This window comes from Petromyzon marinus, chromosome 78 (genome assembly GCF_048934315.1).
Source record: "Petromyzon marinus isolate PM22_M1 ecotype Great Lakes invasive population chromosome 78, UKy_Petmar_22M1.pri1.0, whole genome shotgun sequence".
Classification (NCBI taxonomy): domain Eukaryota; kingdom Metazoa; phylum Chordata; class Hyperoartia; order Petromyzontiformes; family Petromyzontidae; genus Petromyzon; species Petromyzon marinus.
Genome location: NC_133744.1, coordinates 1,222,060 through 1,245,631, shown reverse-complemented (window position 1 = coordinate 1,245,631; position 23,572 = coordinate 1,222,060). Strand labels below are relative to the sequence as shown.

Sequence of the window (23,572 nt, the reverse complement as noted above, 5' to 3'; positions counted from 1 at the left end):
CTCATCAAAACTCTACACCATAGAGCTCGATGTATTCCGACCGTCATCACCTAGCCTGTGAACTGGAACACGTACACAAAGCTCTCAAGATGAATGGGTATTCAGACTACACAAACCATAAAGCTATCACCCCAACTGTTGGAAAAGAGCCATCTGAGGACCCAATCAAAACCATCACCTTGCCATATATAGCAGGGGTCACTAAAAATACTTGCAATATCATGACCAAACACAAGATCCTGGTTCGATTTAACACAGTACATAATATTCGTGATCTGATCCCATCTGTGAATCATGTGTTCCCTGACATGCAATACCCTGACGTCTACAAACTAAGCTGTGACCGTGGCAGTAATTATATTGGGGAAACTAAGCGACATGTATCTAACCGTGGTTGCGAGCATTAGGCAAATCTGAAACACAGGTAAAACCAATACCTCGGCCGTGGCTGATCATTGTTTTAATGCGGTGGGCTCACACGAAATTGATTTCTCTAATATGAGCGCACTTTGCAAGCCCACTGGCTATCAACAAATATTCGTTCATGAAGCCATCCATATATATACACATACACTTTCAACCGTGAAGATGGGTCCAAACTGAGCAATCATTGGAAGGATGTTATCAATCAGTTTAAGTCATAATTGGCTGTGATGTTCCCATCCTACCACCTTCCGAAGTTAGTTGTGCTTCACGTCCATCTCAAACTTGCGCTTTGACAGGATTCACACCAACACAGCCACTCCGCTCGCCGACTACCCCCTAGTTGTGGCTCTGCGATTTTCATTTAACATGATAATCTCTCATTAACGTGCACATTTTCACCTGGCAGCCCTTTGAGTGGTGGAAAACCAACCACCGTCAAGTTGGCTGCCCACAATTTTGCATTAACATTGGCTGCTGACATTTGGGCTACGCCCATTTCAAGCACTTAGAAATAGTTTACCTTTGGAAGCTAACCCCCCTTTTGCCTGAAGACGACCGCTTTGTGTTGCGATCGAACCATTATAGTTTTGTGTTAATTTATTTGAACCTATCTCCATTACGTGACTTTTCCGAAAGACCCAAAGAATACACGTGTCTTTGTACTGTTCACCTTTTGGCGTTCTCTGGTCTGACACTGGTGAGACCAGGCCCTAAAGAAGGCTGCTGTCTCTGGTGTAGACCAAACAGTTTCAAAGACAATGCATAAATTATCAGAGCATGTTTGTTTGCATGTTCACCACAAGTACGTGTGGTTAATGCAGACTTGATTCCATGCAAAGGTTTCTAATTGGTGTTTGAACATCTTAATTCACCACCTATTTTATTGACAGGAAGGATTAAAACCTAGTAACATATTTTTTTATACTTTGACACCGGCAAAAAGGTCCCATTTTGGATTGACCTCGCCTGCTGATGATGAAAAAGACAACATTTCAAAGTGTTCCTTTAATTACCCTGAAGCATAGTATCTCCAATGTACAAATGTATTACATTAACAATTATATCTTTTTTTTGTATTGCAGATATCAACACGTTCGTTATAATTACCAAAGTAGATGTGTGTTTACCTGAGGGAACATCAATTAGTGACATCTACAAAGTAAAGAACATTGAGACGATGGTAATTATTATAAAAAATCATATGCATTCGTCTCCTTTTCACTGTGTTGGCTTCGCGTTGCATTGTTACAACCAATTACAAAATCGTTATAGATATTGTGATTGTATTTGATCAAAGATTACGGGGAATACTTGCTTTGTAATGAGATAACATACAATAAGCTGACATTTAAGTTGGTTTACATTTCCTCATCTAATATATGCAGCCATTGATTTACTGAATGGCTGACATCGATTGTCATGATATTCCTGAAGGGTTATAAACCTGATATCTGTCACAAATATTAAAGGGTGCTTGAATAATACATTCTGGAATTGTGATTCTAATTTTAGTGAAATTTGAACCCAGGCAACACAAAGCTGTCTTCTAATGAAGGGTGCTGATCATGAATATGAATTAAAAAATAATAACATGAAATGTTAAATATTTTTACTTTGCATGCACACACACTTACTCTGCCACGTAAATATAGAACGTGGCCACGTTGTCACGTTCCATTCTAAACCTTGAATTAGTCTTTGGAAAGGTCCATGGATTGAAATCGAAAATTAAAGTAACAATCTAAACTCAGATTTTTATTTTTGTCACGTAGTAAAATGTGTGAATGCTAAAACCGATTTCAAGTTAGTCATGGACGATTGTAGCTACGAATAGTGACGAACAAAACATATTTAGTTCTTCACGTTCAATTGCATTGCAGTAACCGTAGCCGGTAGCATAATGAAGTTACTTGTGAATATGCTTGCCTGTTATTTCCGACTCTCTGTGTGTCTCTCTCTCTCTCTATGCCTCTCTCTTAGATCTCTCACGCTCACATGTCCTTTGCATTGCACTTTCATGCCTTTGGATTGCACTCTCATGCTCACAGGCCCTTTGGATTGCACCCATTGGGTTGCACTCCCTCGTCGAGGAGACCGCTTTCCTATCTTACAGTGACATGATAATTTCTCACATTAGCATCACTAGCCCCATCCACTTCTTCATGACCCTTGGGCTACACCCATTTCAAACCTTTTAAAACAGTCTGCATCAGCAGCAGACCCACGCTTTCCCACCCGATGACGGACGCTGGTGTTGCGCCCGAAACGTCGTGATTCATTTTATTTTATACCTACGTGACTTTACCGAAAGAACCAAAGAGTATACCCACGGTAACTGTAACCTATTTCACGTTGAAAAAGAACGGTGACAAAATGTACGCGAAGAAATATGCTTCAAATTTAAACTGAGAGACAAAAAGAGCAATGCATCGATTACATAACAGGTGTAATGAGTGACTCCCCACACCAATCTAGTAGATGGCTTCTTATTTATTAATACCACACAGGGCGATACACTTCATAACGTGGCTACACCGTAGGCTGTTCAAACACGCAGCCCCTCTCCGTCCCACGCTATGCTGGCTGGTTGATAAGCGGAGCGGCGGCAACGGAGAAGAAAAAGAACAGCCACGTGGTCTAAGATAAAGGTGACAACGAGCAGTGATGCAACTGCCATCATGTTTCTTAGGGAGCACCACAGGCACTCCCTACGGGCTGGAAGAAGGATAAATAATATCGGCGGCCAACATCTCATCTAACGATTCCTGCACGTGTTCCTTCTCCAACGGACTCAACCGATAAGGGTTCTGACGTATGGGCCCGGCCACCCCTGTATCAATGTAATGTTCCAACAGTGAGGTACGGCCAACATCGAACTTGTCTTTACTAAACATGTCCTAAAACTCGCGCAGCAGCGATCACGTTTCCCCCTGCTGCACTCGAGACAAATTCTGGTTCTCCTGACACAACACCTCCGCCCAAGTCTCGTCCTCTGCGGTGTCTTTTTCCACCGCGCCAAAAACATCGTGGTTGCGCAACACCATCCCGTTCGTGAAACATGGCTGTCACGTGAGCCAACACCATTCCCGCCTGAACCACAGCCATCTCCAGGCCTACATTCAACACCTGCAAGAACGGCCCCTGGTTGAGGCGGACGACTGTCTGTGCGCCAACTTGCGCCATACTCCGAGTCACCGGATTCGACAGAGTCAACAAGACACCCGATTGAGGGTCCGCTGCCTGTATCCACCAACATCTGCGATCCCAGCGGGATATACACCGTGTCCTTGGCAAGAGCCTGGACCATAACATTAGCAACGGTACTCTTGTGTGGAGACCACACACACAAAAAAAAAACAGTCTGCGGCCCGACAGTAATTCCATGCAGTACTGATCAATGAGGATCTTAAGGGGCATTTTACTAAAAAAAATCCATGCCCAAAAGCCAGGTCACCTCTAACATCCTCGAGATCAGTACTGTCACAACAACTGAAATCTCGCCAACCTCGTCACGGGCCTTTATTTCCCCCATACTACCCCCGTTCGCCTTGATGCACTTGTTCACTACCAGCCTAACAAGCCGTTCCCTGATCGGCAACAGTTCAAAAAATCACATCCGAAATGATAGTGGCGGAAGCACCCATATCAACTAACACTCGCAAATGAATTCCTTGAATAGAACCTGACACAGCCGAGGCCCCTGTGGCAGACGCAATAACCCGACGTTCTAACTTTTTCCACTGTGTCCCTGAACTAGGCCATCCCTGTGTAAGCAATCCCTGCCCCCCGGCGGCAACATGAGTGTGATACAGGGTGGCGATGACTTTCCTAAGCCTATATGCATGAGGTTGTAACATAGGCCAAGTGTCTGGTGTGTCGCGACTCGCCTGTTGGTGGTTGGGACGCAGCAGTCGTCACCCTCCATCAGTAGGCCCTCTGTCGGTTGATTCACGACGTTCTGTGGCGACACCCCAACTCGATCGCCATCTCGGCCCGGGTTGCCTATCCAGGCTGCCATCTGGGACCAACGGCGCAAGTTTTCGTGGGCCTGCAGGCATCAGGCGGCCAATCGGGACATCTGCTCATCCTCGTCAATGACCGGCAAGATGACCCCCATCTCAAGCCCCAACATCCTTTCCATCACCAGGCAGTCACGGGCCTAAACAACGCGCAGCGGAGTTTGAGGGGCATCTCGGCATCCCCTCGCCTCCACTGCAAAAACTTACTTCAGCTGTCGGAGGGTGGTTCGTATACTTCGGGCCATCTTGGCGCGTGCGTCTTTGAGCATTGTCTTCTTCCTGGCGGGTATGCTGACAAACAGCGAGCACGGCAGAGCTGTTAGCACTTCCTCCTCGGTCAAATTCACTGACCGGTAAGCGCTCCAATCGCCCCATGCCGCAATGAATGATCTCACGGTGGGGGGGGGGGGGGCAGTCGGCGGTTCCGTCCTGATAATTTTTGCTGCGTTGACGGCAACAGGCGTGCTCTAAAATGGCGTCCCCCGGCTGCGCGTCTCCCGTGCTGCACATGATGGTGGCCTCCGGCCGCGTGGCCTCCGATTCTCGGGCGGTTGGCCGTCTCCCTCTGGCATGTGAAGTCAGCCCCGCCAATGTGGCAACCGCCAGGAGCTCCACCTTTTTTGCGCGAGCATTGCACGCAGGAGCTCCGACTGATCCGACCGGATGCACCATCCAAGATCGGGTTTGCCGCTGTGAGGAAGCTGTCTCTGGTCCCGCCGTCTCTGGCGCCACTGCTTCTCCCGCCGTGACTTGGGTAACCAGACGTGGTTGCCGGGGCTGTTATGAGGTCCAGCGTCTTCATCCTTGTCATTGTCGGAAGGCGCCGCAGGTGGATTCTGCTTCCTCTGATACTTCGACGTAGTTTTTTTTTTAATTTTGTCACTATCCTTCTTTTGGTAAAAAAAAAACAAAAACATGTTGCCACTCTCACACCAAATGTAGTGAGCGACTGCCGACACGTCTAGTAGAAGGCTTCTTGTTTTATTAAGAGCGCACGGGGTGATACACTTCGTAACGCTGCTACACCCAGGCTGTTGAAACACGCAGCCCCTCTCCGTCCCACGCTACGCTGGCTCGTTGACAAATGGAGCGGTGGCGACAGAGCTGGTCTTGCAGAAGAACAGCCATGTGGTCGACGACGAAGATTATGGCGAGCAGCGACGCAACCGGGACCCAGACCCCATACTAACAGCCCCGAAGCTCTGGTTTGGTGCTCCTTATATCTGCCTGGTGCGGCCAAGCTCCACCTCTGGCCACGCCCCTTTTCTAGAACCTTCAAGATGGTTCCCGGAGCTTCTCGACTGACTCCTCCCTTCACCTTCATCCCAGATATGTCCCTTCATCTTAAGGCATTATGTAATGCAGCCATAACCGTAATTACCCCCTTCAGGCCAACAGGTGTTACCCTATTCTTGGTTCTTTCGATAAAGTCACGTTATTGTTTCCCTTCAACGTGACTTTACAGAAAGAACCAAGAATATTGTGTTACCCCATCATTACACAGGTAAGAGACATCATATTGACTATTAAATAGCCTAAAAGAGCAGACCTCTATATTCCAAACTACTGATGATTCAAATAGTGAGTCCTTGTCAACATAAGTGTGGATCCACAATGTTTCCCGAATATTATTTGGAACAATTTAATAGACTACCAGAGGAGAATGTTTGTCTCAGTTGGAGCACGCATTAGGCACATAAGTGACTTAAAGAACATTGAAATGTTTACAACTTAAACTCGATATGTTCCTCAACCAGAGGACTATGGTAGCCACATTAACCTTTAGGTCGTTTTAGGCCTCTTCCGATACAGTTAAAGATCTTTTACCTAATGGATCAGGTGTCACAAATCAAAATCATAAGTCCCGTGTGTCCATGTCTTAAAAGGGGTGATCTAACCCACAGTCCAGATATAAATTCTATATTTCAGATATTCAGAAAATTTGTTCATCTTTCCAATCAATGGAAGCAATCGAGTCCTTATCGGTGGACCATGAGTTATCCGACAAACTGGAGGCCACTCCAAGAACGGCATTTATTTTGATGGCTATGTTTTCCCTGAATTTCAAAACCTTACGTAGAGCTTCATGGGACGTTGCCTGGTCCTTATGAATGGTATCTTATCTGAAACTGGAATATTTTATTAAGTTTGCAAACCTTCCATGATGGCAGCATTGATATCTGTAATATAGCTCTACCAGTCTATTATATTATTTTAAAAATTCTGTTTAAAAAAGTTTTGCCACACCCAAAAAACAATTGCATTTGGTTGTCCATGAAGACCAGACATGCTTTATAAAAGGAAGATGTACGATTGAGACATATGCTAGGCTGGACTCACACCTCAGAGTGAGTTCCTCAGAAGCAGTTTTAAATTATTGTTACCAGAGAGGCTTCTGGCATGCATAGCTGCCATGGCACAAGAAACCATGACTGAGATGTATATAAGGGTTCGACTGGTTTATTTCAACTCTCACCAATGTTAAAGGGGATTATTGGGCAATGCACCATGCTTAAACATTACCAGTTGAACACCAATTTCAAAGAAAACAATACCATAGTATATAATAATCTGATTTTATAAAGCGATTTTTATAAGGAATTTCAACTGGCAATGCTAAGAATTACAACCCCAAGTAAAATTAATTGCAAATGAAATGCAATACATGCTGAAAATAATTCCAATAACTACACTTGCAATATAGAGAAGAGAACGAACTACAATACATCTCAATATATAAAAGTAAAGGCAGTACGGGTAAAATCCAAAAAACTACAGGAAAAGGCAACAAATAAAAACTGGGTTTTAAGCTGGATTAAAAATGCTGCAAATAGTGTCACAATTCTCTATATAGAGGGATAGCAGCGTCCCAGAGTCTTGGTGCATAGTAGCACAGAGCACGATCTGCCAGCGTTCACCGCTTTGAGGCCAGTGTGAAGAGTAGCACGGAGTCCAGGGAGTATCAATCATGACTGGGAGTGTAGCATCAAAGGAAACCTTCTCATGAACGTTTAATGACTTTATTATATTCTATGTCACTGTAGAACTAGTCATTCATATTTACTTTTGTAATTTTGTATTACCATAGATAAATGCTTTTGCATTCCCTTAGCCGACAAATAAATCGTTTACATATTCTTAAACTTAAGTTGACCCTGCAGTAACCACATGGGAGAGGGGCAAAGACAGCATCAGATATTCATTCCGCCTCCCCCAATTTTACCTTCCCCTTGAGTTGCTCATACTTCTTATCCTGGTATAGTGCGTAACTCGGAGATGCGAAGAGTTGGAGGCACTTCTTTTATTTAACGAGCACCCTCGGCACAATACAGACCCTACGCTGGAACACACTTATACACAACTCTACATGAGTTGCTCGTCTATAAACAACTCTAGCCATCAAACACTGACGTCGCTGAACCGAGACAGCCAACTATCGTCTAGCAACGCAATATCGAGTGAAGACGACAACGACGATGGCGACGAGATGACTGTGATGATGGCGACGACCTTCGACAGCACGACGTGGATCCCACTCCATATGACAGCCCCGAGCTCTCGCTCAGGGACGCCTTTTATGCTCCCATTGTGGCCTCCCTCCGCCCCGGCCACGCCTCCTCTAGAACCTACTAGCGGGTTCCCGGGCTTCCCCCACGTGCAACTTCTGTAACTTCTCCCCCAGATATTCCCCTTTGGTGTATCACGTGGCCTGCTGACGTCAGGGCTGATGTAAGCCACAGATCCCCTTCCCCACCAGCAGCCAGCCCTATGCTGCTACATTACTTATTCTATGTCAATACACTTGTAAAGCATGCTGTCAAAATCCTTTCGTGTGATATCACTACTCAAAATCAATATATCAGCCGGTTGGAAATTCATGGTAAGATTCAGTAGAGACAGAAGAAGTGCCTTCAGAAAGTTGGAGTTGTTCAAGTAGTCCGGTTTCTAATGCCCTCCAATCACCCACCGTCTCCTGTCCTTGAATCACATGGTCGGTCCCCCAATCCATCAAAAAGGTATTGATAGTGAAGAAGAGATTGTAGAAGCCAATGTAAGTTCTTGTTAGAATCTATTCAGGGAGACATCACTAGTTTATACTCAGCTTTGTGTCTCACTCTGTGTCATACTCTTCGCTGAAATGGGGGAATTTGGACATTAGATCACAATGCAGTTGATGCATTTTAAATCCTTCCCATGGAACTACCTGTGCTACATCTGAAGCCATGCCCCACTGAGTCAAAATAATATATTTGAAGGTGGACATTGCATTGAAGGCTATCAATATATTAACGAGATTTATCCAAATAGGAAGCCCAGATGCCCCAAGATTGTTGAGTCATAGGGCGACCCTTATTTATTTTGTTTTCTTGCCATAAAACTTAAGGGTTTGGATTGTTGTGAGCATATCGGCCTTACAGAGATAAACTGATGCCACAAGAAATCCTCATGCCCTGGGGGCAGATTTTAAATATATAAAAAAATTAAAGTCGAGGATCCAATAAAAGGTCATTGAGATATATATGGAAGTGATTGTCCATAAACTGCTGACTAGCAGGATGAATTGGGACAGGCAGATATACAACTTGCACGTTGATTCACACCATACAATCCAATCAAATCCCTTATGGACTTGATTAGCATGACACTCATCTCCATTCTGAATTTTGTTAATATGCCCACATCCAAATGTGAATGAAATTCTGCCAACTGTTTTTTGTAATGGTGTACATCCTCTTTCCCTGTTCACAAACACGAAGGCATTTGAAACCGGACTACTTGAACAACTCCAACATTCTGAAGGCACTTCTTCTGTCTCTACTGAATCTTACCATGCATTTCCAACTGGCTGATATATTGATTTTGAGTAGTGATGTCATTCACAGTTTAACTCAGCATGTCAGTGGCACAACATTTTGTTGGGGAAATATACCGGATCACATTGTTACATTCGCCAGTACCGAAACTGTGACCAAGACATAGGGATTTCAGATCACAGTCTCGTGACTTGCAAAGTGGCACCACCAAATATTCGCCCACCGATCACAACGATATCATGCAGAGACTGGAAACAACTGGAGCACGATACTGTCCGTTAGAAGATTTGGTAATCATCGGCTTGTCTAAATCCTGTATGGACGCTCAATTCATTTGCAGATCAAATTAGAAAATGACATCACTGCTGTTCTTCATGAACTCCTGTTCATTCAAACAACAAGCACCAAGATAACTCTTACCATAGTCGATCACTGCAAAGCAGAACCAGAAGAGGCCAGAAAGTCTTTGGAAGAAAACTGTTTTTGAGACTGTTTGACTCGCTTACAAAGCGACCTCGAGATCTGCCAAACGACTCATTGTTGAGTCTCGCAAAACGTGCTATGCCCTGTGCTTCCATGAGTCGGCTCACGAACCACGTACTCTGTGGCGTATCTTGAACGGTTCTTCTGCACTCCAACCAGTCTTCAATTGGTCAACCCGGTCAGTGCACAGTACTTGCGACTTTCTTCACCAATAAAATAGTTAAGATCAAGACGGCAGTTTCCAACTTGAGGGAAACACATTCTCCCAGTCTGCCATCAGTGTTCAATCAACCTGGAGCCGATGCAAAACTCGAGACCCTGGCATTAACGTTGGTGACAGAGGTGCCCATGTTGAAAACACGGCTGCCAAGGAAAAGATTGCCGCTCGAATACAGCCACGCATCGATTCTCAAATCATGCTCGGACATGTTTGCCATGCTGATTGTCCACCTGGAAAATCTTTCATTCAGCGACGGCTGTTTCCCAGACCAGTTCAAGATTGGAGAGGTAACACTGCTCACGAAAATAACCTGTTTTGAGCCATAATAGTGACCCCGAAAACCATCGCCCAATCTCAAACCTGAGTATTATTTAAAAGATCACAGAGAGTCTTTGTCTGAAGTGTTTATTTCCCCACGTCGCTGCGACTGGCAGATTAAAGCCGTTACAGTCGGCATTCCGGAAGTTCCATAGCACTAAGACGGCTCTACTAAAGATTACTGATGACCTCCACAATGTCATGGATGACTGTTGCACTGCATCGTTGGTTAGCCTCGATCTCTCAGCCGCCTTTAACACAAACAATCATGAGATTCTCATCAGGAGGGTAAGGTCAAGATTCGGTGTATCTGGTATGGCACTGGGGTGGATTGAGTCATATCTACGTGGTCCATCACAGTTTTTCAAGCTGGGTATTGAACAGCCATCACCTATGGCGTACCAAGATGGGGTACCACAGAGTTCCATCCTCGGGTCCTTCTTATTTTCAATGTACGTCTCTTTGATCGCCGATGTCATCTCATCGTATGACATCAAGTTCCATAAATGTGCTGGTGATCCACAATTGTACACTGCAGTGAAGTCAAAGTTAGATATGGAGAGCCTCGGTAACCTCGACGATAGCACGCGAGCGGCACACATTTGGTTTGTATGAAACAAAATGCTGCTTAATCCAGAAAAATCGGAAGTTCCCCTGGTTGGCAATTGGGCTCAGGCAAAAAACATTTGTGGAAGGATTGGGCGTGGCAGTTGCAGACTCCAGGATTCGGTTTTCTACTTATCTAAAGAGCCTCAGCACCATACTCAACCAGAATATGTCGTTTGATCACCACGTGAAAAAAATAGTCATGTCCTAAAAAGTTCACATCAAGGATTTACGACACATTCGGCCACTATTGAGTCGTGACATAGCCAACATGGTGGGGTGTAGCGAAGTATCGACAAGGCTCGATTATTGTAACTCACTACTCTACGGGATGTCTGACAAAAAAAAAAACATTAACTAGCTGCAGTGTGTACAACATTCTTTGGCATGTGTCGTGAGGGGTACTGGAAGCTCTGACCATATCCATCCGGTGCTTGCTGAGATGCATTGGCTTCTGCTTGCAGAACTAATACGTTATAATGTCACATTCATTAAACACAAAGTGCTTACTAAAAAAATTCAGCACATTACCTCGCTGATCTCGTCAAGAGCATAAACCGTGGCACAAACTCAGGTCATCCTCACAGTTGTTTTTTTTTGCTAACCATCGAACAAAGATGGCCAATGGATCACGTGCTTTCAGATCCACTTCTGCACCCCTCTGGAACGCTCTTATTTCCGTTTTTTGGAAAGCCTCTGGAGCTATGCACTTTTAAAACTGCATGGAAAACTCACGTATTTAGAAATGCTTCTGTGTTGAGTTTGTTATCCTTTCTCAACATGCATACAACCCACCTGCATTCAGGACTTGGGGATAATGAAGACATGGCACATGAGCAATACTGAGGATTGTGTATAGTGCATAGTTATTTAGGCAGCTTGGCAAAAATGCCGAAGTGATTTGGGACATCGTCTTATGCACTGTAATGCGACTCACTTTTGAAGGAGGTGCAATTGAACAATACATTGTCCTGGTCCAAGTGCCAGAGCTTTCATTCTTACTGAGGTTCAGGGCTAGAAAGATCAGGGTATACCTCCCTTTCTCAGAGGTTATAATTTATGTGGACCCCCTCAGGAACTTAATCACATAAACGCCGATGCAATGGTAACCTGCAGCTCCTTCAGCTGGTTCTATATCAAGGGAAATCAGAAGGAGACAATGGTGGCCCAGTGCAATCCTTCTCACATTGAGGAGTAATATAATTCATGCTCGCTCACATATAGGCCCAGCCCATTCTGCGGTGAATGGCAGTGCTTCCCCGGAATTGAGTATCTACTATTTATTTATATCGTCACCAGCACAAAAGTAGTTTAATAATTTGAGCCCAAACCGAATAAAAAAAAAACGTTGTTGATTATTTACTCTCCAACACACCGGTGTGCTGTACTAGTGTAATGACATGGTGACACCTGCTGGCCTGGAAGAGGAATCACCGGTATGGGCATGGTTGAGTAACGACCAATCAGGGAAGGAGGTGCATTTGGGGCAAAGGTAATAGGTGGGGTTGGCCGAGAAAACCTGCTCCACGAGAGGGTGTGGCCAGAGGCGGGGCCTAGCCACACCGGGGGGGGGGGGGGGGGAATATAAGGGGGAGCGTACACAGGGCTCGGGGCTCGTGAGTGGGGTCTGGGTCCTGGCTACATCGCTGCTTGTCGACATCTCTCTCCATCGTCCGGCCATGTGGAAGATCTGCTGCGTGGTTTCCATCGCCGTCATCATCACGACACCAGCCAGCGGCATAACTGAGTGAGGGTGATGCGACCACGTCGAGTGATCGGCTGTGTGTAGCCAGTAGAGACGTTAAAAGAATGGAGTTGTACTCTGTGTAATGAAGGATAAGTGTCGGCCTGTATTGTGCCCTGTGTGGAAGTCGCTCAATTCCACTAGTATCGAATCGGCATGTTCTGTTTACGTGGCAAACCTTACAAATTGGCTGTGTTGGGTGGTGGCGGGTTTAACGACACATTAATATTTTAGCGATATAACCCATAAAACCTCTTTTATTGGAAAACAATAATAAATTAGCGATGAAGCAACCAATGCTTTTATATCATCTAGAGAGGGAGGTGACGGATTGGACGGAGGGACAGGGACTGGGAAATGAGCCATGTGGCGTTGCAGGGGTAGGGAAGGAGGAATAATGTGGAGTTTGATGGTGAATCAGGGTGCACACGCAAAGTGATAAGATAAATGGGTGCTGTTGCTGAGCATGTATGAGGGTAGGTGATGGGTTTTAGGGGCCGAGGTCTGGTGGCCGGATAGTTTGGCTGATTGCAGAGCACGGTGGAAGGCTGGGGGGAGAGAAGTGCTTAGGTGCGCATAGTGAAAGCGAAACGTTGGCTGAATACAAACATTCAATACATACATGAAAGTTTAGAAGCCTGCAAAGTTGGGCTCAAGATAAATGTGAGCAAAAGGAAATGCGCATACAACGCGTGTGCTAGAACACTGGCGATGTCTGTCTCAGGTGCATGTTATTTTGATATTGAGAATAATCCCAGCACGCAGATGAAGCAATGGCAACTGTTTGTGAGGGTGCTGGGTGGATTTTTGCATCAAGGGATCATGAGGGATAGAGACGATTCGTTTTTGCCGGCCTTCATCTAACATTGGGTTCATCATTGCTAATGGTGATGATGATTCATGTTCGCAGCCTTCTTTATTGAGTTATAATATAACTTCCTGCAGTTCAGTCCCATCGGGCGATATAATGGCTAAGTCATCAGCAAATCTGCAAAGGCGAATTCTTCTTTTTTTCATCCATATGTATGACTTATTTTCACCAGTGGCATTATTGTGCTTACTTTTAAAAATCCCTGCATTTACTTTTGCCATTGACAATCTCTTTACCTGAATCCCTGTCTCATGTGTATGTGCTGTTCTAGCAATGTTGGTGTGACTCTGTTTTTTTAAGGTTATTGCTATATATAAATATAATTGTTGTGTGGTCCTTGGTTCGTGACTTTAAAATAGTAGGCTGGAGGAAAAAAAAACTGTAGTTAATTTGGCGAGGCGAGGGAGTCCTAAATAATACATTTTGCTACGCTGTTGTCTAGTGCCCAAAAGTCCTTATGTATTGTTTTATGCATTGTGGTCACCCTCCAAAGCACTACCGATGTTGAGAATCCGAGTTTTGATAGGATCTAGTGCATTCCAGATGATTTGGTTAATCGCATTTATTATTTTCAACATTATCTTCACAATGCAATCCTCCTTATCATCATCCACGATATGTTTACTACCGGACAAAAGCCTTGCCAAGCAATCGCCATGTTTCGTGGTGTTGCGATGTAGCAATACATCTAACTCCACGTTCGGACGTCTTCTCACGCGTTGCCCTCCATTGTCTGGCACTCTGTCCTGAATCTCCATGACCGGCCATTGCCTCGTTTAGTCACGTGCGCTGGCCGCCATCCAAATTGTTTTGCTCCATTCTATTTGCTCGTGAAAACGGGGAGTCTGTAATTCGTAACGTAACTCCCAAAAGACACAGACCAAGGCTGTTGTCTCCGTGGAAGAGCGCAATTTCTGTAATTACTTAAATACATTCATCAGCTCACATTCCCAGGGCAGTGGCTACCTGGTAGGAGATTTGCTACGTTATTCTCACGAAAAGAAAAAAACGTGAAAGAGAAAAAGTGCAATTAAAGAAAACTAAGTTAAAGGTAAACAATAAAATAATAATAATATATAAAACATTAAAATTATCACGACGTTTCGACTGCAACACAAGCAATCATTATCAGGTGTGAAAAACACAGCAAGAAAATAACAAAAAGTGCCCACAAAAGTGGCCACTTTTTGAAAAAAAAAAGTGTCCACAAAAGTGGCCACTTTTTAAAATTTTTCTTGCTGTGGTTTTCACACCTGATGATGATTGCTTGTGTTGCAGTCGAAACGTCGTGAGAATTGTATTGTTTTATATGTTTATTAATTTATTGTTTCCCTTCTACGTGACTTTACCGAAAGAACCAAGAATATGAATCCCTGCAGTCACGAAAGCTTTAAATAAAAATTTAAATTAAAGGTGTCCAGGTGAGGTTGGAAATCAAAGAGGACTATATGAAAACCACCCCTTAAGAAAAAAAGAACAATGTATCTACTAAGCAGATTGTTCAATCAATTAAACCAAGCATACTACTTACAATTAAACATAGTTAAGCTCAGTGTAAAAAGAAAAAAACATGTTTGTTTTTGTGTGCGCATGTGTATGTATGCGTGTGTGAGTATGTGAGTGTGTATGAGAATTGGGCTAAATGGAGGTGACTACTGGGTAGTTTTGCTACCCATCAGGCTGACTTGTAATCTATGCTCGAAGTTATTGAGGAAAGATGATGATGATAGTTTTGCAATGTGAAGATAATAATTCCAGAGTATGGAGCCTTTGTATCTGATAGCGAATCGACTCTGTGTGTGTGGTGCGGCAGTGGGGAGGACGAAGGTTAGTGGAGTGTCTCGTGTTGTATGCATGGATTTGGTAATTGATCTGGAAGAATACTTTGAAGGGTTTTGGTACGATGTCTTAGAGGTACGTGTATTCATAGATATATGTACACATTTGGATATCAATGTTGTAGATGGACATGATATTGAGCTTCTTAAACATAGGGCCAGATGGAGCTAATTAGTTAGAGGAGGAGGCCAGTCTTGCAAATGTATTTTTGGATGATGTTTAATGTATGGATGTAGGAAGCATATGTACTGGCCAAGACAATATTGCTGTAGATGAGATATGGGTACATTATACTGTAGCATAGAGTGAGGAAGCAAACCTGATGAACCAAACCATCCGTCTTTCTGATGATACCAATGGACTTCGTCACTTTACTGCAGACAAAATGACGTGATCTTTCCAGCACATATTCAACAACAGCTTTGCCCGCTTTTGTTCCATACAAATTTGTGCACTTTGCGAAATGAGTTGCACCAGGTAACTATTTTTGGTTAGTTTAAAAACATAATTTCGTGCCGAAAATTATTGGATCTGATAAATATTAATAATTTCATCAATGCCATAACCTGTTTGAAATGTCACCCAAAGCAACTCCATCTCCATTGTTTGCAATGTCCTATAACCGTCACAAACGAATGCAAACTCATTCAAAATGTGCATCTCTCCTTTTTTTTCAGATGAAAGAAATATGTTCAGCTTTAGAATGCGATGAGAAGTTCGTCTTCCCAATGACAAACTATCGCGACTGCATGAACGTGAACACCAACACAAATATCCTCGCCTTGTCCCTCCTGAACGCTCTCGTTGACGCCGCCTCTGATTTCATATGCGATAATAACGACGGCAGCAAGTTAAATTAAACAAACTCCCACTCCACATTAGCCTCTCACCCTTACTTATTTCCTGTCGCTCAGCCCTCAGGTGCTTTCTCCTTTCCATTGCTTTTCTATTCCACTGTACCCACCCCTACCGGTTTATTCTTCTGCCTCAGTTCCACTCCCAGGTCCCCCAGTCCTCTTCCTCCTATGACCCCAATTCCTGGCCGGGCTCCCACGTTTCGCTTTCTCTATGCACACCTAACCCCATCTCTTCTCCGGCTCTAACGCGGTTCTTCTCATTCAGCTCAACTCTCCGGCATCAGACACTCTGCCCCTATCACCCTTCACCTACCCTCGTCCATGCCCATTTTACTACTGCATGCATGTGCCACATGCTCCGCTGCCTCTCATCCACGTTGCACCAATCAGACGCTCTCACCATCACACCTTATTCTCACTTACCTACCGCAGAAACATCAGCCCCTGTCCTTCCATACATTCCATCACTCCACTAACAGCTGCTCCACCCCACTCGTTACTCCATTTACCCCGTGTGTACCTACGTTGGCTTGCATTGTAGAGCGCCCTGGAAAGGGCTCTGCCATATAAATACTTACTAGAACATAATGTTCTACTGTGCTAAGAAACAGAATGCTATGCAGTGGATTTAGAAAATGTCGAAATGAGATGTGGTAAAAAAACAATTGCTCGGATATTACTGTGCATCTCGATGAAAGCTTGTAGATTCAATAGGTGTAACCACATGTTGATCTGCATGTGACTTAGAAATGTCTGACGATAATGAATATTAATCTACAGTTTCAGCGTTCAAAGATGTCACTTGAAACCTACTGCATGCGAATTAGGATTTATAATTACGGGATGTACCCTTTTTCCTGAAGAGATGTGGTTATTATGAGGCCTCCCTCCACTGCAAATATCTAGAATCATCTCACTGTTGCTTCTGAATTTAATGTATCTTCAATTCGAATTATAACTAATCTGCATCGTTGAGGTATGGGTTTATTGTCTTAAGGAGATGTGACAATGTCGTGAATCTGCGTAACTCCACGTCGGCCTTCAATGAACGTACGTTAGCGCCACCACCTTCATTGTGAAGAAGCAAACTATATTCTGCTAGTTTGTTGGTGTACTTACAACAATTACGGCATTACTGGGGTATTGGTTACAGGTAGAGTAATTGATTAGTACAATAATTAAAATAACTGTGAGTGATTGGTAATTGATTGTGTGCTCTGCACACGGTGACAAAATAGCACCTGGACAAAGCTTTAAAATTGACAGTCTGCATGTCCAAATCAACTGTTGTCACTGTGTAATATAGCTCTCAGAGACACTGTCTTGTTCTTTCCGTACATTTATTTGGAATAAAGTCCGTTCACAACTTAATGAGTGACCGTGAATGACTATATACACTTGGGTAATTAAGACGACTCTATTCTCAGACAACGTAACTCTAGCCTCAAGAATACTCGAAGACAAGGAGATGACCCGTTCCAAGGCCACGATGGCCACGGCGATTCCCCACAACAACAGCCCCCAGGTCCAGTTCGCGCCGGCTCTTATCCCTCGCACGACCCGGCCACGACCCTATTCCCGAACTTTCGCTCACCGCACCTGGCCATGTCAAGCTCCGCCCTTATTCCACTTTGTCGCCGTTGGGTCCCGTGCTTCCCTTCACGACCCTGTCAACGCTTGTCCCGTCAATCATTATTAGCACATTAATTAGTTTAACACGTAGGCTTTCGCGACCAATATTATTCTATATATAAATATATATATAAAAACCGGGAGCAAGCGAGGGCTTTACCATTCTGGCGAATTGCCCGATGATGCTGGATGTATTTACCAGCGAAACGTCGTACTCAAACTGTAAATGTTGTGGATTAACTCTTCAACACACCGGTGGGCTGAAGTAGTGAATTATTTGTCTTTTGTCAACGTGACACTTTTTTTTTTGCTGATTGGCCGTGTCGGGTGGTGGAGGGTTACGACACATTTATAAATAAACGCGATCTAACCCAAAAACCTTTATTATGAGCAATTAGTAACCATGGCCCCGGGAAGCCATACTGTCCCTCTATCACCCTGTACTGTCATTAAATCTTTATTACAATGAGCCACATGGTAAAATAAAATAGTAATCGTAAATTCCTCCTCCATATCGCATTTTTTTTCCAGAAATTATTTGATCATGAAATGCAACACACATATTCTTAGCTCTTTCATTAAAGTCACGTTGAAGGGAAACAAAAAAATAATAAAATATATAAAACAATAAAAATTCTCACGACGTTTCGACCATAACACAAACGGTCGTCATCAGATGTGTCGGTTTACATAAAGTAATTTATTTTTAAACGGCGTATTTATTTACTTATTTATAAAAACGTCAGCGCCACGCGCAGCGATTTGGCAGTTTATTTAGAAGGACTAGTCCATCTATGTTCTGAAAAGAGGAGGGGGGAGACGAAAATTAATGTATGCTGTCTGAAAGCCACTGTAAGCGTGAACAATCAATTAAGACCTGAAATGGTTAATCAAATCTTTCCAATGATTGCTAAGCCAGAATCCATCTTCTCGGTTGAAATTGTCTCTGTGCTTGTATATGTGGATAGCCTCATGAACGAATCTCTCATGGTAGCCAGATGGCTTACAAAGAACCTCTGTATGACATTGACTTTTCCAAGACAACATCTTATCAGTGCCCTTCATTATTACAGAACAATTCAGACATTATTACTTACCCCGTGCCCTTATAAATGTAAGCGTTCATCCAACCAAGTCACGTTATAATACACTACTAGTTAAACACGTAGGCTTTCGAGACCACTATCATCCATAATAGAGGTTTTTTTTGGGTTGGATCGCGTAAATATATTGTGTATTTAAATAGTAATGTCATTTAAATACACACAATAGACAGGAAGGACAAGTTGAAAGGGCTTGTGGTGCCACAGCAACAGAGCCACTTTGCCAGCGCTGCTATCCCCTCGCAACCCCCCCACACAAACGCACGCACACCCCCTCTTAACACACACACACATACCCCCACGTAGGAACTCGATGGGGGGGGAGGGTCACCTATCACCCTGGGTTTTTTACCCGAGGGCCCCCTTGTGGGGGATGTCCCATGGTTTCCCAGTCCCAGGAGATTGGCTGAATGACATCGTGGTCCCCGTGAATTGCCTTAGAATTGTATGGGCACGGCGAAGCTCCCCGGGCAAAACCGCAATGAGAACACACCGGAACACAGGCAAGTGGGGCCGTGGGGAGAGCAAAACACCTGGCGAGTTAGCTAAAGCAACAAAGCATTACCAGCGAGCATCGGGCGGTGAGGCCAGTGAGAGCCACCTGCCAGGTCAGGGGGCGGGGGCAGCGGGTGGAAAAAATGTCCTGAGCTACCTAGCGCTAAACCTGAGCACCGCGAGAGGAGAGGGCCGGGCGCGCAAACAATCGGCGGAGGCACGGCGGCGACGCCTCGGCCGGTAGGGTGGGCGGGGCATCGGTCGAAAATCGAAAAGGTAGGCGCCCGATTGGCCGGGAGGGAAACACCACGTGACCCGGGATTTTTTTTGGATTCGGAGGGGACGAAGGGAAGGGGGGGAAGGGAAAAAAAAACGTCAGTGAGTTCTCCTCCGGGCAGCCAGCGACCCAGTCGGACTCGCAGCCGCTCGAGCGTCCGAGAGATGCTGGCGAGCGCAGTTTCAACTCAACGCGTGGGGAAAAAAAAAAAAAAAACCCTCCAGGACCCACGTCCCTCCGACTCGCCTCGCACCCGTGGGAGACCGTGAGTCCATCCGAGAGGTGACTGAACCCGCGTCCGCCGCGCTATTTTTGGCGTGAGTAGTAGGCAGCCACGCGAGCAGGTACGCTCGTGCACGCACCCACCGCAGCCCGAGTGGTGGTTTATTCTCTTGGCGATTTTTTTTGGGGCTCAAGGCGTGGTGAGCAGCGTGCACCCGCACGGGGTTACGGGCGTGCAAGTAGCCACCTCGGGATTGGTGGGGGTTTTACGTGGGGAGTGTGTGGGATGACCCGAGGCGGCGGGGAGCCAGCCACTTGCCATGTCCCACAGAGAGGACGCTGGTGCAGGAGGAGGGGGAGGGGGGCGATCACTCGATCGGCGGCAGCCTGGCGGGGAGGAGAGGAGGAGGAAGGGGAAGAGGAGGAGGGGAGCATCAGCTCCCCACATTAGCTAGGGTTAGCTAGCCCAGAGGGGATACCTCCCTGGTGAAGGGGCACATATACCCCTTCGTGTTTAGGGCTTTATTGTTAAATAAACGTGTTGCCTCTAAGAAGTCTCTGCCTTCTTGGTTGTGAACCACTACAACTGGAGTCAGAAGTTTCCAAATAGTGAATTACTTGACTAACTATGCTACATGGAGACAAGAATAAAGACACGTGCCTGTTCTCCAGAGGAAGATGACGACAACTCGACAGCCCCGGATTTGGCAGCCCCGGAGGAGCGAGGAGACGCACCGCCGGCTGAGCAGCGCGTCGGCCGGTTGATCGACGGCTCAGCACCATCAGGAAGGGCGATACAGGCGGAGCGCACTCCCGCCTTGCCGAACTCCTCCACGCGGCCGCGTCCATTCTGGACGTGATAAACGGCGGGCGTCTGCGGCGGAGGACGGAGAAATGGAGCTGGTGGCGTGCCCGGAGGAGAGACGGCTTCACTCGAGGTTCGCCACCTGGTCGTTGGCGAGGAGAGGTAGAGCGGCAATGCAGTCCGGACCCGAGGCTTCCCACACCGACCCCAAGTCCTTTCTTGCCTCAGCTTATATGCCCGCCGGCGGACCTAAGCTCCGTCTAAGGCCACGCCCCCTCGTGGTACCCTCTAGATGCTTCCCGAATATTCCCCGCACCTTTGACCTAGATTGAATCCTTACTCCAGATTCCATACCGGCTATCCAGAGGTGGCCATGCAGATGTCCCCTGTAACCCCCCAGTTGGTGCTCTCTCATTACATCACCCCCCCCCCCCCCCCAGTGATGAAAAAAACCCAGCCGTCCTGGCTAAGAATGAAATTGGACGAGTAATGGAAGGACGCAATAAAAGACCCCGCGGCAATGACAAGGGTGTTTAAAACAAACACAAAAGCAACATGAACTGTACGAGCCGCCGTTAAAAGGCGATTAACCAAGCGAAGACAAATGGAAACATCAGCAAAATCGGGGCGTTTTAGAACGGGTCCGTAATGCCGGAGACTCCGCATCCCACTTCGCGTCAATCGGCGTGGCTGGAAGTATAGCGGTCGGTGGAGGAGCGGAGTGGTCTGATGTAACAGGGCTGGACCCGGCAAGGCCATCGTCTGCGACGGCAGTCAGGGGTTCAGATGCAGTGGACTGCAAAACAGAAATCTTCAGAGAATCAACGTGCAACCGCACCCCCTCTGGCTCATCATACACGGCAGACCCCGGAAACCCAAAATGTGGAGATCACGAAGTAACACGTGGAGGAAAGAAGGGTTTCAACCGTGACTGGTGGACGAACCAACGACGCCGACCCGCCCAAATACATACACAATGTGGGTGCTTAACATAAACCACTTCAATCGGTCCATGCCACGGTTTGTGCAGTTTAAAAACTGTGATTTTGCTCACCCTGTATCTCAGTCAGAATGGAGAGTGTAATGTATCAACGCTTGAAGGTCAACATGTTTTCAAGACCGTTTCATAATGATTTTATAAGGTGTTTAGTTATTTTTTGACGACGAATGCCAAAGATAATGGCATGATCACTGGGATGATTATCTAAGACTCCCACTTTAGACAATTTACTGGGTGAATTTGTTTGGAAGACATGAAGTATGGACAAACGATCTGATTTTTCAAAAATATTGGTTATAGTGAAGTAATCAATTGATTTAGATTTTACTGCTTTGCAAAGCATGATGTGGTAGGATTATCCAATTCCATTTTAGGTCCCCTATGGTCAATGGTCCACCTTTTGGAATTGGGTCACGTGATTTTATCCACGGATTCATTTATACTTTACAATTTGGTGGTCGATAGCAAAACATCAGAGCAAAATGTTTGGTTACCTGGAGAATAAATTATGAGTGTGATACATTCACACTTTTATTGTAGTAAGTTGAATGCCACTGAACATCGGCTTGTCTTCTGTAAGATCCACTTGGCATTCTTCCACTTCTGTGATGGGCATCTCCCTAAGAATGTGGTCCTCATTATATGTCTCGCATGGCAAAAATGTGCCTCGGAGACCGAAGGAGTAAACTGCCTCGCCCATACACGATGCGTTTCGTATTTAATCATCCTTAATGCAACATTTTTGTATTTCCCATTTCATGACCTCAACTGTCAAGTGGTTTCCTCCATTTTTTTTATTATCTAGCCAATCAAAAAAACTAAACTAAACCATTTTTCCTTATTGTTTGTTGCTTAGCATAAGTGTGTCGATTACACTGAATGCGGTTATGCAGTAATAGGATCGATTGTAGTTTTGAATGCAGCTACTGCTTTAAAAAAAAAACATGAAACTTTTCTTAATTCGTAAAAAAACGAGTAATAACTGAAACTGAGGAGGATGCAAACCCTTAATTTGAAGTTATCGAGACTGCTCCCTGCCAAAATACAAAAAGTTAGTCCCCAGCACTTTCTGAAGGCAGTTCGAGCCAGCCTTCCCTGAAATACAAGGAGAGGTTGAACCTTACGGAGGGAACCTGGTGTCCCATAAGCCCCCGGCTCTCGCATAAACATTATATTATAATGCAAACAAAAACTTTGCTCTTTTTCACCAGTGGGTTTGAAGGATGGTGGCAAGTGTGTTCTTATTCTTAGTTTTTTCGGTAAAGTCACGTTGAAGAGAAACAACAAAATAATAAAATATATATAAAACAATAAAAAAATTCTCACGACGTTTGGACCATAACTCAAATGGTCATCTTCAGGTGTGTCGGTTTGCATAAATAAATTAATAATAAATTATTTAATAATAAATAAATTTATGCAAACCAACACACCTGAAGATGACCGTTTGAGTTATGGTCGAAACGTCGTGAGAATTTTTTATTGTTTTATATATATTTTATTATTTTGTTGTTTCTCTTCAACGTGACTTTACCGAAAAAACTAAAAATATGAATTACTGCAGTCACGAAAGCTTTAAATCAAAAGTGTTTTCTTGTTAAACTATGCCTTTGAAACTAAAAAAACTACTTATCTGCAGTACCTATATTTAAATACACTATAGAAAAAATAATCTACACCACTCTGTCAATTGTGTATCTCGGTGTGGATTTGTGAACACAGTTTGTAAACAGTACATACAACAGTACGTGTTTTCAATGCGCTGTTTATATTGTAACAAGTGTTTATACCGATGTTACTCCACAGAGTAGTGCGTCGCCGCTCCTCTTATCCACACTGAT

General features: G+C 44.8%; 1 long non-coding RNA gene across 1 annotated transcript in view; it reads left to right on the top strand.

Annotated features, from left to right (window-relative positions):
- Nucleotides 1-17,568, top strand: part of LOC142907355 (uncharacterized) — a 31,789-nt gene extending 14,221 nt beyond the window's left edge. Inside the window, exons 5-6 of the long non-coding RNA XR_012930959.1 lie at nucleotides 1,509-1,606; nucleotides 16,018-17,568. This is a non-coding gene — a long non-coding RNA (uncharacterized LOC142907355). The remainder of the gene's footprint in view (nucleotides 1-1,508; nucleotides 1,607-16,017) is intronic.
- The last annotated feature ends 6,004 nt before the right edge of the window (nucleotides 17,569-23,572 follow it).